This window comes from Daucus carota, chromosome 2 (assembly GCF_001625215.2).
Source record: "Daucus carota subsp. sativus chromosome 2, DH1 v3.0, whole genome shotgun sequence".
NCBI classification, from domain to species: Eukaryota; Viridiplantae; Streptophyta; class Magnoliopsida; order Apiales; family Apiaceae; genus Daucus; species Daucus carota.
Window position 1 is genome coordinate 16,104,810 of NC_030382.2, and position 18,104 is coordinate 16,122,913.

The following is an 18,104-nucleotide window of genomic DNA, read 5'->3' on the forward strand; positions in this document are numbered from 1 at the left end:
TGATTTAAAAAAGGCATTACATCCTGCTAGCTAAATATGATACTACATTATTTCAACTCAAATAGAAACTGCCTGATATGATTTAAAAAAGGCATCTCGAGTTTATTTTGGCGACCATCTGTTCCTGATCTGATTCACCCATTATCTTGATATTCTTGTCTTCAATGCAAACAATCTTGGTTTACGGAGAAATTGAAACAGAAACTATATATCACCTTGTATGATGGAAATCACTTAGAATCCACATACAACTATCTAAATTTATATATCCCGCAACCTATCAGAGCAAGTGATAGAGTATATATTTATATATATTTTAGATGATAATTATTCTCATATTAGTTATATTTTGCATTTAATTGGACATATATTAATTATATTTTAATATCTTATTGTAGGGAGTAAGGAATTCTAAATTGGAAAGGATTTGGACAAATTAGAAGAAAATTCGCAACTATTGGGCTACCCGCATTCGGAATATTGTTTGGGCCATATCTTGAGTTCTAGAAGTCGGATTTGGGCGATTCAACAGCCCACGCGAAGATAATTTAATTTTCTATCATTCTAGATGGGTCCAGATATCAAAAGCCCGCTGAAACAGCCCAGGAACAGGGGAGAAAGTCAACTGCGAATTTTGACCTTTTGGAAACCCATTCAGTTTCGGAATTGCCTTGTGTATTTTTATTAAAATAAAAACACTTTTGTATTAGGTATAATTAGATAGAGTTTTACATACGCGCTATTGAGGAGAGCCACGGAGAAGAAGAGAAAGGATCGACACTTTGTATCGTATTCTATTCTTTTTATGATTCTTACGTGTTTTACTATGACTTTGATTGGCTAAACCTCTATTGTTGGAGGGCTGTTTTGAAGCCCTAAACTTTATGACAATGATATTTTGATTTTCCGAGATATGTTCTTGATTGCGCTTATATATACGTCAATGCTTATAGATATTCTTGAATTAACTGTGGTATGTGGACATCCGATGCAGTTATGTGATTGATATATCTGTAAAGTCAATTAATCTTTCTATGTGGTCCATGGGATTAATTGTATCAGTGTGTAATCTGTTTTAGCCTTTCTATGTGGTCCATGGGGTTATGCGGATAGCAGAGCTTGTTTCTATGTGGGCCATGGCAAGTTCTCTATAAGTGTCTTTCTGAACATATCATGGGTTTAGTGGTGGATTAACATGCTTTCCAACATGCTTCTTTAATTGATAAAAACACATTTGCTTTAGTTTAATAATTAGTTTAATTAATAGATAAAACAAAATCCAATTGTTATCTCTTTGCAAAATTTAAGTTAAGTGAGCCCTTGATTCCTGGCGTTGAACGATACCCTTACTTATTCTATATTATTATCGGCAGAAAAAGGGTTTAAATTGAGTCACACCAGCAAGATGCAACAAACTTCAACAGTTCATTCTTTTGTTTCTTTAACAACATTTCATCCTCTGTTTTTATATTGAATTTAAAGATAAAACAGAAACCATAAAAATCATAAAAAAAAAAGTGTTACAAAAGTAAAAAGTGTATAACTGCAGCCTCACATTTTTGTTTCTTTTAATTTCCAGCTCTTTGTACCAAATGGAGAAGATAATTAAAATATAGAAAGTTCAGCTCAAATCAAAGCCAGCTCCATTGTTTCTTTCATTTGCCATTTTCTTAGAATCTTCCCCCACAGATTTTCCTCTTTCCTGCTTATCAGCATTGTCCTCTAATAATTTTTGGAGTTCCCTCGAGGTATTCCTGCACACAATTGTGTTGTTTTTCATATTTTCTCGACGTCCTTTCTCATTGCTTTGATCACTTAAATTTCATGAAGCAATTTGAGCACGCACCAAGCGACTGCCGATGCACAATTAGCAGATAGTTGGAGAAAAGACAGCAAAATATTTAGGTTTAAAGGCCACTTTTTTGGTAGATTGTTGCGATGGTTTCCACAAACTTGTTGTATCTTATAACAGGTGAAATCAATGTAGATGTTGTTGATCCTCGTGGGTGCAACTATCCATCTGTAAATACTACTTCTAGGGGAAACAATATTTCCTGATTTATTGCCATCCATATCAGAGGTGAATACCTGTAACATCATAACACCGAAGATGTCACCAGACTACACATTACGCATATGTATAGAAATATATTAATCTAAGAATAGAGGATATGTAATTTAGTCCATATCATGAACCTTGTCATAGCTTGAAAGGACTCATTTAACTCACTTTCTCATAGGTCTTCATTCAAGTTACACGTCAGCTCGTGGTCAACTATTTTTTCTCCTACTTCATCAACTACTTCTCTAACACAACTTCCATCTCCTCCTTTACAAGCAAATGGATGAAATATTATATCACTCCAAGTCTCCAAATCAGGGTTTCCATCTTGCTACCCAGTCTTATTTGCGAGCAGACACCATTCTTTTAACATGTACCTACTGATGCTGACAAATACAAATTTTCTCATTACTCCACTCCTACATCTGTTTTTGTTTGTGTTGTCAAGAAACAAACAACTATTCATAAGTCATTTACTTGTAGTGAAGCCATTGTTGATCCTTGTTGGGTCGACGCCTTGAACAAAGAATTGAGTGCTTTAGGAAAAAGTAATATTGGCAAGGTTGTTCCACCACCTCCTAGCAAAAGATTATGGGATGTAAGTGGTTCCCCAAAGTTCTGTATTTGGAGCTCGTTTGGTAGCTAAAGGCTATACTCAAATTGAAGGACAAGATTACTATGATACATTTTCTCCGATTGCTAAAATGGATACTGTCCGGACACATTTGGGTATTTGTGTTATTAAATAATGGGATATCCACCAATCAGATATCAACAATGCCTTTTTCCATGGTGGTTTACTTGAAGAGGTTTACAAGGCATTAGCGGAAGGGCATCTTGTATCCTAGTGATTATTATACGTTTTATGAAAATTTGATTGGAAAGTTGTTGTACCTCACAATTTCACGGCCAAATATTGCGCACGTTGTACATCACCTCAGCCAGTTCTTATAGGCTCTTGAATACTACACGTGCTTTCTGTACAATGTGTTCTGCGTCATCTCAAGTCAACACCTTTCTAAATTTTTTGTTCTATTCTTCTAGTTCTTCCTTAAATTCAGAAGCCTTTTGTGATAGTGATTGGGGGCTCCACTCTGGACTTAAATGGCATCCTTAAGAGTAATAGTGGTATGTGTTTGATGCTCCGTTCTTGTGTTTATCAGGCACTCAAGCAAACAAAAGGTTGTGTCACATTCAACTGTGGAGGCTGAACTCCGTGCTATTTCGTGTGAACTATCATGACTCACGTTTTTGCTTTCTAAACTATAATTTCACCAAACTCTTCCATTTTTATTGAATAGTGACAATCAAGCCGCATCAGATATAGCTGCTAATCCCATTTTCCATCCCAAAACCAGATATTTTGCACTTAGACCGTCATTTTGTTCATGACATGTTCAATCTAATCTTATCAAACCATTTATATATGTATTCATAAATTTATTCTATAATTTTATAGTGTGTGTATTTATATATGTATTCATAAAATAATATGTTTATATAAATATATATAATTATAAAATATTATGGAACATAATATAATTTGAGTTCTAAATTTAAAGGTAACAAATTTATATCAAAAGATAAATATAAATTAATATTTGAATATATATAAATTGTCTTTAATGACTTTAATTCTTAACTAATTTTTTAAAAATAAATTTTTTGATTTAATTAATATAAAAATAAAAAATCTGATTAAAAATCAGATTTTGATCTGTATATTATCTGTATCCGCATAGTAGCTGATACGGATTCAGATATTATCCTTTCAAAAAAATCTGATTTGGATCCGAATATTGATATGAACTTTCATATTCGGATACAACAGATCTGTATTCAAATTATCGGTTTGACCACCCTACTTTACACGGGAATCAATATGTTTAACTTTAAAATGTAATAACAAATTGTTATTTTCATCGAGGAAGGGAGTGCCTATGATTACGGTTGTAGGTCATCTATATGAAAGAATATTTTGTACTTCTGTTAGAATTACTAAATTTGAGATAAACTTAAAATTTCATTTTAGTCTTGAATCATTATTGTTAGGAGTATACACTATGAGAAATTTCAATCATCAATCATTGTTTTGAGAAGTTGAGGGATTAGTTCTTAGTAGGTAGATTTATGTGTAAATTTTTAGTTTTTTTTATGATTGACCTCAACCAAAAATATTAAAAAAATTCAAGGTAATTTGAAGCTGTACATAAATATATTTATGTTTATTTGCGTAAAAAATTATATAATAGTCTATTCATCCTCTTTTACCCGTCCTTTTCCGAGGTATTAGTCCATGGCCGTTTCTCTTTTTAAAACAATTTTTTAAAATATTTTTTCAAATACCGTTAGAATGTAATTTCCAGTGTGCTACTAATATACACACAAATCACTTTAATGCATCACAATTATTAGGGGCAGACAAGAAAACCAAAATCTCAAGTAACAATTTTAAAGTTGGCTACTTTTTTCAATATTGACACGCAAAATGGCAACATGGAATTATATATAAGGAGTTTAAAGAGTTATTTGACATCCAATATATTAGTGTTTGAATTCATTAACTAATAAAAGCGCATATTGTGAGGCAACTACAAGAAAAACGCAATCAGACAACACTCATCAGACAACGCTCGGTCGAAAAAGTGTTGCATGAAAACGACAGACAACTGTTAATTCTCAGCATTCAGAAAGTATTGTCTGAACCATGATTCTTACAAGAGTTTTAAAACCGTTGTCTGAAAAATCAAAATAGACAAGTGTTTTTCTAACAGTGGTGTTGTCTAAACCCAACCCTCAGACGACGGTTTACGTTGTATTGAGTGGCAATCATTCAGACAATAGTTTTTAACCCGTTGTCTATATATTTTGGTCAAACAACTGTTTTCAATTGTGGTGTTGTGTTTAGGTGAACGATTACACAACGGTTTTAGTTAGTATTGTGAGAATCAAAAGGAGACAATGGTTTGGGAAACCGTTGTTGTAATCAGACAAGTGTTTTATGTATGGTGTTCTTGAAGATGAGTTCAAATAACGTTCTATCTTGGTCATCTAGACAAGTTTTTAGTTATAAAACCATTGTGTCACTACTACTCATGCAACACATGTGTGTTAAAAAACCGTTCTCTATTAAACACTAGAGGACAAAAATGACCTTTTTATAATAAGACAAAATTATTATATGACTAGTTTTGTTATAAAAAACATATAAATAAGCATAAAGAATTTTGAAACAAATTGTACATAACTAATATTGATATATACTGACATCCGTACGGTCAGATCATCGAAAAAAATATTTAAAAATTAATAATACAGAGCAAATCGTATAGATTACAAAAGTTCTATTCAGTATGTCTAATATTGTAAGCATAAAAGACATACTAATACTCATGTTCGAGTCGTAAAATTATCTTCGTATTACAAATCAATAATACACACTCACGTATATGCATAATGTAATATATTTCTTAAGACAAATAGTACAAAAATTAGAATTGATCAAGGAAATGAGAATTTTTAACTCTTGAAAAGGAAAATTAAGCATACAACGGTTTCCTTCCCATAAATTGTTGTCTATGCTACTTACATACAACGGGTTTTCAACAAACCGTTGTGTGAGTCTATTTTAGATAATATTGGCTCTCTTACAAGTGTATTATGACGTAACCGTTGTGTCACTTCTACTCATGCAACACATGTGTGTTAAAAAACCGTTGTCTATTAAACACAAAAATGACCTTTTTATAATAAGACAAAATTATGAGTATGACTTGTTTTGTTATAAAAAGCATATAAATAAGCATAAACAATTTTGAAAAAAATTGTACATAACTAATATTGATATATACTGACATCGGTACGGTCAGACATCGAAAAAAATATTTAAAAATTAATACGAACCAAATATATAGATAACAAACGTTCTATTCAGCACGTTCTATACTGTAAGCATAAAAGACTACTAATACTCACGTTCGAGCCACATAATTTTCTTCTTATTACGAATGAATAATACACATTTACGTATAATACACATTCACGTATATGCATAATATTACTTATGACAAATAGTATAAAAATTAAAATTGATCGAGAGAAATGAGAATTTTTAAATCTTGAAATGGAAAATTAAGCATACAACGGTTTCCTTCTCATAAATTGTTGTCTATGCCACTTACATAAAACGGGTTTTCAACAAACCGTTGTGTGGGCCAATTTTAGACAATGGCTCTCTTACAACTGCATTATGACGTAACAGTTGTGTCATTAATACTCATGCAACACAACACATGTGTGTTAAAAAACCATTGTCTATTAACACTAGAGGACAAAAACAACCTTTTTATAAGAAGACAAAAATTATGATGATGATTAGTTTTGTTATAAAAAGCATATAAATAAACATAGAGAATTTTAAAAAAAATAAACATGACTAATATTGACATATATTAACATTAGTACGGTCAGATAATCGAAAAAATATTTAAAAATTAATACGTAGCAAATGTATCGATAACAAAAGTTCTATTCAGTATGTTCTATATTGTAAGTATAAAAGACATACTAATCCTCACGTTCGAGCCACAAAATTTTCTTCTTTATTACAAATGAATAATACACATTCACGTATATGCATAATGTAATATATTTATTATGACAAATAGTATAAAAATTAGAATTGATCAAGAAAATGAGAATTAATATAACATAAATATATTAATTTTTACTAGATTAGTAACATAAATACTCCTTTTTCTACATTTTTGGTAAAAACCCGAACACGATTAATTTTTTATTTTTTCAATATTTTTACACATCAGTAAAATAAATATATACTACGTACCATCGATACAGTTTGATCATAAATAAAGTCTTAAAATATATTACAAATAATGGGGCACAAGTCCCATTCTTGGAAGTGGTAAGTTTACTAAATTTTTGTTAAAAAGTTTTATAAGACTAATTTTATATTATTTTAAATATTTTAACACATCACTTAAATAAATATATACCAACATCCATACATTTTTATCGTCAAAAAAAATAATTTTATATCTTTCATGTATAAGATTTGAATACAAACATATTATAATTTATACCTCACCAATTTATTTTACAATATAAAATGAAATATTTTTATCTCTCTTGTGCTATCTTTACTCTGGCCCTTCCAATTTTAGTTACCTGCTCATCCAAAATTTTCATTTCCCCCTTTTACTTCTCAACCAAAATTTTCATTCCCTCTTCCTCTTATCCAAATCCTTTCGGAGAAAACTCATAACTCTCTCCTGTTTTTCAATCTCAGAACTCTATCTCTTGTAAAGCTCCCTGTGGTGTGTTTTCTCTTCAAAGGCCAGAAAAGCACAAACACCTCCGTCGATTGTAAACACCTCTGATTTACACCTGCTATAGGTAGATACAAACTTTCTTCACAAACTCTCTATATTTTCTATTCGTTATGAATAAAACTTATTTATATTTCTTTTGATATTGCAATTAATTAGGGTTCAACTTTGGGGCTTTCATCTTCCAGGTAATCTCTAACTTATTTGGGTTTATATTCCGGGTTTTGTTTTGTGCTATAAGATCTTGACCTTATGTTTTGTATTTGGAAAAATTTAGGGCTTTGCTTTGTATGTCTGTGAATTTAGATTTGATTTTGAGCTTTGCTTTTCAAGGTGTAGAATCTTCAGGCAATTTCTTGGCATTGCTAGATTAGAAATGTTCTGGTTCAAGCAATTAATGTTTGATTTAGGGTTATCTTGGTGTATTTGGATTTGTTTTTGGACTTTTTATTGATATTGTAGATGTCGTATTATATGTATGGAATGTACATAAAATCTAACATTGAAAATAACAACTAGCCTTAAGAATATTCCGGGTGGCAGGCACAATGAGTGTCTCTGCTGCAAGTGGATCCAAACACCTCAAAAATTCTTTTAATAGTATAAAAGCCCACTCCCCTTCTGAATGCCGCTATAAGTACTAGGCAATAATGTGTGATATCCAGAGTCATAATCATTCAAGATGTTGCATAAAAGGCATATGCAGAGGTATGTTTGATTTGTAAGATACTTGTGTGAATTATTGGGGTTATGATGTATGTTGTCAAATTATAATTCATTTGTTTTGTGTTGTGTTTGTATTTGTATCAGAGTGCTTCATGCATATGAAAACTTCAAATTAGGACGCGACAACAGGAATTACAAGATGAAGATTAGAGAATGCACAAATTTCAGGATAAAACAGCCTTAATAGATCAGGTAGTTTGAATCTAACGCAGTTGCAGGTATAGTATTATATTAGGGGGAGTCACCACTTTAGATAAATAACAGAGGTTGTAGAACATTCCATACAACTAATTAATGGTGGCCTTTGCTTTTTGCAGTTCCCGTCTTTATAAAAGGTTATTTCATAGATATAGTCATGTGGCATGATCAGATTCTGACCTGCTTGACCAATAAGCAAACTGGCTAGCATCTATATCATCCGATGGGTACAAACAAGGTTCGAATCAGTATGTATCTTGAGTCTGAATATTCATGTGGCATGATCAGATTCTGACCTGCATGAAAACAATTCCTCACCATTTGAAAGAATGTGACAAGGTAGGAGTGCCTTTATTGGGTGATCAACAGTCTGCCATATTATATTTAGAACCTATGTATACATGGAATTGGTCCAACTTTATATGATCATGTGACATTTATTTTAGGGCCTACAACTTCTGCCTTTTCTATTATTTACTAACACTATCATAAATCTAATGTTTATGTCTCTTTCTGAAAATAATACAGAAAGCTTGAATGCATTAAGAATGTAGATAACAACAGCTTGAAGTCTGCCATGGATCACATTTTAGAAGCTCGGCAAAAAGGAGAGCCACGCAGCAAATGCCAAAGACATGAAATTTATCATAGAGATGGTTATTCATGCACTTTTTACCATAAAAATTTAAAGTACTCGTAGAGACATGAGATTTATATGTATGCAATTTTAGATAGAAATTGCAGATAAACTTAATTTTTTGTATTGATATATTTATTGATTCATTATTTGGCTGGGGGTATTATTTATAGTCATATTTTGTGTATATAAACAATTTTCTAAAAATAGAGAAACACAATACATTAAAAATAAAAACCCACTTTGTTAGGTCGAAAGTATCGTAGAAGGGGGGTTGAATATGATAGTCACTACAATTTAAAATTCTTTCGAATCTTGCGGATAAACAAATTGCAGTCCTGTAATGGGTTTCGTGTTCCGGATATTTATTGGGTCGGTTTCTAAGGATATGAAAATATTAAACCAACACACAATATTTTCCAAGGTATATCTGTATATTGATAAATACCTCGAAGGGCGCTATAAATCCAAACCCGAAGGTTGGCTACAATGGCTACTACTACTTACACTCACAAACCCTAGCTTCTAAATATATATATAATACAAAACTAAGCTAGGGTTTATTTGTGTGTAGTAGTGTGCAAGGCCCAAAGCCATTCCACCATAAAGGTGGTGAAAAGTGTTTGTAAATTATGAACCCACATCTCAAGTATTTATAGACTTTTCATTAACTAAGCCTAGTAACTTCATGAAGCCAAACTTGCGTCTTAGGAGTGAAGTTGCGCCATAGTGAATATATATGTATATGAACATATATCTCATCTTGAATTTGCACCAGGAACTTGCGCTTGATAGCGCCATAGTGAATATATATGTATATGAACATATATCTCATCTTGAATTTGCACCAGGAACTTGCGCTTGATAAAGTTGTGCCACAGTGCCACCCTGTTATCTCTCCTATACTTGCGTAGTCAAGCAGGCTTCACTGATCTCTCTCCATGGACCAAGGATTGACTTGAGTTTGCGCTTGAAGAGGTAACTGGCGCCAAGAGCTTCCTGTGTGTTAACTTGACTTAGAAATTTAACTAAGTCAAGTAAACTTGCGCCTGGTACATCCATGAGTGCCCTGTTATCACTCCTGGTTAATAGATAACCAACTTGCGCTTCCCAGGGATGTCTCTGTGAGTATAAGCTCCTTAGAATATTTCACGTAACATCAAACTTGCGCCATAACAAGGTGTTCCTTGTGCTCACAGTGAAACCTTAACATCACATGCACATGCAAACCCTAGGTGCCCTAGACACCTGACATCATCACATGCATGCATAATATATATAATATAATATATTATGTTGTTATTATATTAATAAATAAAAGTATATATAAATATATACACACATATATATTTTATTTATATGAACATATAATAATATATGTACATATATTTAAATATATTCTCATATATTTAAATATATATAATATATAAATATATGTAAATACAAATGTAAATATATATATAAATATATATAGAGATATATATAGTTATTTATAAATATAAATATATATAAAGAAAAGTATATATAAATATATACATATATATAATATTTATATAAACATATAGTAACATATATATACACATATATTTAAATATATTCTCATATATTTAAATATATATATAATATACATATAACTATGTGTAAATATAAATATAAATATATATATAAAGATATATATAACTCTCTCTAAATATACATATATTTATGCACATAATATAATATATATATACACTTAATTATATAATTGCTTATGCAAAATATAAATACATATATTATATACATATATATTTATTTAAATATATATACATATAAATATACATATACATATGTTTAAAAACATATATACATATATAGTATGTATACTATATTTAATTAAATATATATATATATATACAAATATATAAATATATTTATACATATATAACTATATAAGTGCACACATATAAAAATGTCACTTCCTGATATGGCTTTCTGTGGAAGCTTGACATATGGCATTTGAGTAGTAGGCTTTGGCATAGCTTGCAGAGGCAGAGCATTTGGATTGGCTTGGTTTTGGAACAAATGACTTGATAACTTGATCAATTTCTTCCATTGATAAATACTTTGCAAAGCTCCGTACGTGCTGACGCTTAGTGCACTGGTCTGGTTCACAAGCGACTAACACTGAAGTCATACATCGTACCTTCTTTGTTAGCAAACATTGATCAGTCGGTTCCGGGTTAGTTTATGCTTCAGTTTGTTGATTATAAATAACCAACCAAGATATATATAAATATCTTGTTTCAGGGGTTGCACTGAAATCTTCTGAGTACTTAGAAAACATCTTCCTTGCTTCCACAATCTTGAATACTCCAATATTTATTCTTCACCGAGGCATGAACATATTAATGAACTTCTTCCAGTGAACTTATTCCTTCAAGACTGTAGATGGCTTCTTCAACCTTTGTCTTCGTATCTTCTGATTCCAGTGCAGACGTAGTGTTATTTACTTGTCCTGTTCTATTGTTGAGTTATCATCCCTATGTAACAGATAGGATTGTCTTTACATTTAGACTTACACACTTTCTTTCCCAGTACAGACAATGGAAACATAATGAAAAATTATTGTCTATGATTTATTCACACAACATTTTAGGGAAGTGAAGACCATTGTCCAACATTAGTCACACAACAGGTTAAGTACCAATAAACTATTGTCCAACAAGCTCAACCACAATAGGAACAAGATGTTCAAGGTTGACTGTAATATACTATGACAACATGATTTTAGTTCAAAAATATTGTCTATAAGACATTGAAACAACAGCCACTATTTAGAAGACCTTTGTACAAAGCCACAAAAAACAAGCATTTGTTAAATCAAACCGTTGTGCAAAAAAAATTTACCTCGAGTGTTCTCTTTAAACAAACAGTTGTGTAAATACATTATTACAACAGTTCCTAAGTTACAAAACAGTTGTTAAAAGATCGAAAGGACAAGAGTTTCTCGTGTAAACAAACCGTTGTCTTCTTCGACTAACAACAACAACATATTTACAAGAAAGACTTGTACAAAGTTATTGTTACAAGACTTTCTTACCAATATGTTGTGGTTTTTGGATATCACACAACACGAAGTTATAACAGGACTGTAGAGTGAAGCATCTTGTACAACGGATTTCGTGCCGTTGTCTGATACGCGTAACAGACGGCGGCTGGGTAGACAATGGGAAAACAGGGCATTAAACAACGGGCAAAAACCGTTGTCTGATTCGTTTTTCCTTGTAGTGCAAAATCAACCCAACAATCAAAATATCACAAAACCCCGGCCATGACTCACTGCAGTTCATCGCCATGACCAGCCTTCACTTGGGGAGATTCGTTTTCACGAGCTCTCGACCCAGGTGAGGCTCGCAGCCTCCTTTCTCATACAATCGCACAACAAAGCCACCTCTTGGGCTGAAACCCTAATCATAGCCAACACATACATGCATATATCAAAGGGTTTGCATACAATTAAGGAAATGGAGTAATCAGGTAGAATATTACAGCTACTTGATAGAGTATATATTTATATATATTTTAGATGATAATTATTCTCATATTAGTTATATTTTGCATTTAATTGGACATATATTAATTAGATTTTAATATCTTATTGTAGGGAGCAAGGAATTCTAAATTGGAAAGGATTTGGAGCAAACTAGATGAAAATTCGTAACTTTGGGCTACCCGCATAAGGAATATTGTTTGGGCCATATCTTGGGTTCTAGAAGTCGGATTTGGGCGAGTAAACAACCCACGCGAAGATAATCTAATTTTCTATGGTCCAGATGTCAAAAGCCTGCTGAAACAGCCCAGGAACATGGGAGAAAGTCAACTGCGAATTTTGACTTTTGGGAAGCCTATTCAGTTTCAGAATTTCCTTGTATATTCCTTTTAGGAAAAAAAACACTTATGTATTAGGTATTAGGAATAATTAGAGAGAGTTTTACATATGTGCTATTGAGGAGAGCCACGGAGAAGAGGAGAAAAGATCGGCAGTCTGTATCGATTTCTATTCTTTTTATGATTCTTACATGTTTTACTATGATTATGATTGGCTAAACCTCTATTGTTGGAGGGCTGTTTTGAAGCCCTAAACCTTATGAAAGTTATGCAATTTTGATTCTTGAAAGTATGTTTTGATTGTGCTTATATACGTGTCAATGCTTGTGAAGATACTTGAATTAACTAGGGTATGTGGTCATCCCAATATGTTATGTGATAGATATCTTTGCAAAGTCAATTAATCTTTTTATGCGGTCATGGGATTAATTGTATTAGTGTGTAATTCGTTTTAACCTTTCTATGCGGTCATGAGGTTATACGAATAGCGGAACTTGTTTCTATGCGGTCATGGAAAGCTCTCTGTAAGTATCTTTCAGAACATTCCAACGAGATTTAGAGTTGTTTCATGGGTTTAGTGGTGGATATTCATGTTTTCCAACATGTTTCTCTACTTGTTTACAAACAAACTTGCTTAGTTTAATTCTTCGTTATTCATTAGTTTATTAAAAGCCCCAATTATTATTTTTTTAACAAAATATAAGTTAAGTGAGCCCTTGATCCTTGGCGTTGAACGATACCCTTACTTTCACTACATTATATACGACACAAAAGGGTTTAAATTGGTTCACATAAATTTTTGGCGCCGCGCCGCCGGGGATTAAAATTTGCGTTACTTTTATTTTGTGTTAGTTTGTGTTAGTTTAGTTTAAACGGTTTGTGTTTTCAGGTACATGGTTAAAACCCGGACATCTGGAGAACCTCTTGAACCGTTTGAAGATAATCCTAAAAAGCTCTTTCATCAAAAGAGTGAGAATAAAAGTGATCAATTTGATAAGGAAAGTGAAGGGAAGCTCATTGTAGTCGATATGGCTATAGTACCTACACTTCGTGATGATGTTGCTGTTTCGGTTGCTAATATTGGCCATTCATGTATGGTCTATCCCAATCCTGCTGTGGGGAAAAGCAACAATTTTGAAATCAAGCAGAATTTGCTCATGAGACTACCAGTCTTCCATGATCTTCCAACTGAGGAACCTAATCAACATCTCTCTAGGTTCGTGACTATTGTGGAAAGCATGGGACCTAACATGGCAGACCCTCAAATTCTGAAGATGAAGGCTTTTCCATTCTCTCTTGACGGATCAGCTCTTGACTGGCTAGAAGAATTGCCAGTGGGTTATATTACTTCGTGGGAGAAACTGGCCCAAGAATTCTTGCAGAAATTCTATCCGGCAACTCGAGTCATGAACATGAGAAGCCAAATAGCTGGAATTCATCAAAATGCCACTGAAACTTATGTTGAATATTATGCAAGATTTCAAAAGCTGCAAAAGAGATGCCCACAACATGGATTTTCTAAGGGGAGTCTTCTTCATTTTTTCTATCAAGGTCTTCATGAAGGTGAAAAGAAACTCTTGAATTCAGCTGTTGGTGGTGCTTATGTAGATTTATCTCATGATGCTGCGGAGAAACTAATTGCTAAGGGAGCTGCTAATGAACTTCAATATGGTAGTCGTGCAAGTTCTGGCACTACTCAGGGAGCTCAATCTGATCAAAGGCTTTCAAATATTGAGTAGAGTATCGAAAAATTGAATGCATTACTATTGAGTGGTAAAGCACCGAAAGCTCAAGTCTGTGGTATTTGCTCAACTCAGGGACATTTTACTGATGCATGTCCTACATTGGTTGAACCTACTTTAGAGGATGTTAATGCTATTGGCTTTGGAAACCAAGGAGCAAATCAGTTTTCGAATACTTACAATTTAAGATGGAAGGATCATCCCAACTTGAGGTACGGGAACACTAACAATGCTTTGAATGGGTTTCAGTTTCAAAACAATTCTGCACCCCCTGGTTTTCTACAAAGGGGGCAAGTTTCTCAAAGAACGAACAATGATAACACTATTGAGAAATTATTGTCCAAGTTGGTTGATGGGCAAACAGAAATGCAAAAACAATGCACTACAAACTCTCAAGATATCAGGGATATGCAAAAGCAGTGCATTACCAATTCTCAAGACATTAGAGAGATGCAGAAGCAACTTGGGGAAGTGATAAAGAAAATTAATCAAGAACATGAGCCCGGACGGTTGCCTGGAAATACACAACCAAATTTGAAATTCGAGCATGCTAACATCATTACTACTGAGAGTGGTCGGAATGTCATTCCCACTCAAAAGATATCGGAAAATCAAGTTGATAAGCGTGGCATCGAAAGAGACCCAGCAACTGAAACAACTTCACACAACAAATCAGATGAAGCAAAGGGGAATTCTCAAGCCAAGGAGGATAGTCATGAGAATGAGGCTGAAGCTGCAATTGTGCACAACAATTCTGAGGAGAAACATACTTCTCCAATTTTTGCTAGTAAGTCTCTTAAACCTTCAAGTTCGGTTATTACTAATAGTCGCTTCGATTCTGTCCCTTTCCGAGCTATGTTGGTTCAGACAAAGAAGAGTGCATTAGAGACAAATATTTTGGAGACTTTTCGCAAGGTTCACATTAATTTGCCTTTACTGGAATGCATTCGGAATCTTCCAGCATATGCCAAGGTATTGAAGGACTTGTGCACAAAACGAAGGAGGCTCAAGGGTAGTGAAGTTGTCGAGATGAAGGAGAATATGTCCGCGGTTCTACAAGGAAGGTTACCAAGAAATTGTAAGGATCCAAGGAGCTTCACTATTCCTTGCACCATTGGTAAATCTAAATTTGAGAATGCGTTACTTGATTTGGGTGCATCAATTAATGTTATGCCATCTAGCTTGTATGATAAATTGTGTATTAAAACTGAACTTAAAACAGATGGTGTTACAATTTTATCAGATGATAGATCTCACGTTTACCCGAAAGGCATGTTTCAATATCCAGCTGATTTTTATATCTTATACATGGGAGATGCGAATGATGCGCAACTTATTCTTGGTAGACCATTCATGTGTACTGCTCAAACAAGAATTGATGTTGCAAGGGGAGAGCTTAGTGTGGACTTTGATAATGAAACCATTAAGTTCAACATGTTTGAGATGATGCGATATCCCGTGGATACTGAGACATGCTTTACAGTGAGTACAACTGGTAGCATTACTCAAGAGTACTTTGAGCTGATGAAGGATGATGTATTAGAAACAGTGATATCCCAAGGCATTGGTGTTGATAAGGAAGGGAATCCTCAAGTTCTTGAGGAGGTCTATATCACTCATACAGATGGAATTATGGAGCAGTGCAACGCCTTACAAGGAGCGAAGAGTCTTTCCGGTGAACATAACTTTGCATTCCCCAAAACTTCTATTGAAAAGCAGTTGCCTTCAGTTGTTCAACCACCAAAATTGGACCTTAAGCCATTGCCTTCCCATCTCAAGTATGTTTTTCTTGGGAAAGACAAGACATTACCGATAATAGTCTCGCCAAAGCTCACATCTGTGCAAGAAGAAAAAGTGGTGGAGTTGGTCCATAGTCACATTAAAGCTATTTGTTGGAGTTTGACGGATATTAGGGGAATCAGCCACACACTATGTGTTCATAGAATTCACTTGGAAGAAGGTGCCAAACTTGTTAGAGTTCCTCAACGGCGACTCAATCCTCCTATGATGGAGGTTGTGAAAAAAGAAGTCATCAAGCTACTAGACAATGGGATCATCTATCCAATTTCTGACTCTAAGTGGGTTTCTGCTGTTCATGTTGTTCCTAAGAAGTTTGGTATTACAGTGGTAGCAAATGAGGAGAATGAGTTGGTGCCTCAACGTACAGTGACTGGTCATCGTGTTTGTATTGATTACAGGCCTCTCAACAATGCTACAAGGAAAGATCATTTTCCCCTGCCATTCATTGATCAAATGTTGGAAAGGTTAGCCAGTCATGAGTACTATTGTTTCTTAGATGGGTATTCTGGATATAATCAGATTGCTATAGCTCCAGAGGATCAAGAGAAGACGACATTCACTTGTCCTTTTGGTACCTTTGCCTTTAGGCGCTTGTCGTTTGGTCAGTGTAATGCCCCTGGGACATTCCAAAGATGTATGATGAGCATATTCTCTGATTATGTGGGGAAAATTATTGAGGTTTTCATGGATGATTTCAGTGTCTTTGCGGATAACTTTGATGATTGCTTGAAGAATTTGGGATTTGTTTTGAAACGATGTGAAGAAACAAATTTAGTGCTCAACTGGGAAAAATGCCACTTTATGGTAACTCATGGTATTGTTCTTGGACATGTGATTTCTTCAAAAGGCATTGAGGTCGATAAATCTAAAATTGACTTGATACGGTACCTGCCCACTCCGTCAAGTGTAAAGGAGATTAGATCTTTTCTTGGCCATGCTGGTTTTTATAGAAGATTCATTCAGGACTTTTCTAAAATAACAAGGCCATTAACAAATCTTCTTCAGAAGGATGTACTTTTCAAGTTCAATGATGAGTGTAAGGTGGCATTTGAGGAGTTAAAACAGAAGCTTACATCATCTCCTATCATACAGGCACCAGATTGGAGCTTACCTTTTGAAATAATGTGTGATGCGTCAGATTATGCTGTCGGAGCTGTACTTGGGCAACGGAAGGACAAGAAGGTGCATGCTATTTATTATGCTTCTAGAACTTTGAATGATGCACAACTCAACTATGCTACCACTGAGAAGGAATTGCTAACTGTCGTCTTTGCTTTGGGGAAATTTTGATCATACTTGCTTGGTACAAAGGTGATCGTATATACAGATCATGTAGCTCTTAAGTACTTGTTGGCTAAGAAGGAGATAAAGCCACGACTGATCCGTTGGATCTTATTACTACAAGAGTTTGACATCGAAATCAAGGATAAAAAGGGATCCGAGAATGTGGTAGCTGATCATCTAAGTTGCTTGGTGAGGGACGAAGAAGATGTGCCCTTAACTGAGACTTTTCCGGATGAACAACTTCTCCAGATTGAGGTAAGTTCTCTTACCGAGGTCACACCGTGGTATGCAGACATAGTGAACTATTTGTATGATAAAAGTTTGCCTAGTACACTGACTTGTGCACAAAAAGATAAGATTAAACATGATTCAAAATTTTATGTGTGGGATGATCCGTATCTTTGGAAGCATTGTCCGGATTTGATTATAAGGAGGTGTGT

At 33.8% G+C, this 18,104-nt stretch overlaps 1 long non-coding RNA gene across 4 annotated transcripts; it reads left to right on the forward strand.

Moving 5' to 3' along the window:
* Nucleotides 1-7,234: 7,234 nt before the first annotated feature.
* LOC108203530 (uncharacterized) lies at nucleotides 7,235-9,147 on the forward strand. 4 transcript variants are annotated; one of them, XR_001803404.2, is made up of 5 exons: nucleotides 7,235-7,477; nucleotides 7,570-8,118; nucleotides 8,221-8,354; nucleotides 8,454-8,673; nucleotides 8,863-9,147. It is a non-coding gene; the product is annotated as an uncharacterized LOC108203530 (long non-coding RNA). The 4 variants fall into 4 exon arrangements; XR_001803403.2 differs by having other exon boundaries at nucleotides 8,221-8,328; XR_010288629.1 differs by having other exon boundaries at nucleotides 7,570-7,598; nucleotides 8,076-8,118; nucleotides 8,221-8,673.
* The last annotated feature ends 8,957 nt before the right edge of the window (nucleotides 9,148-18,104 follow it).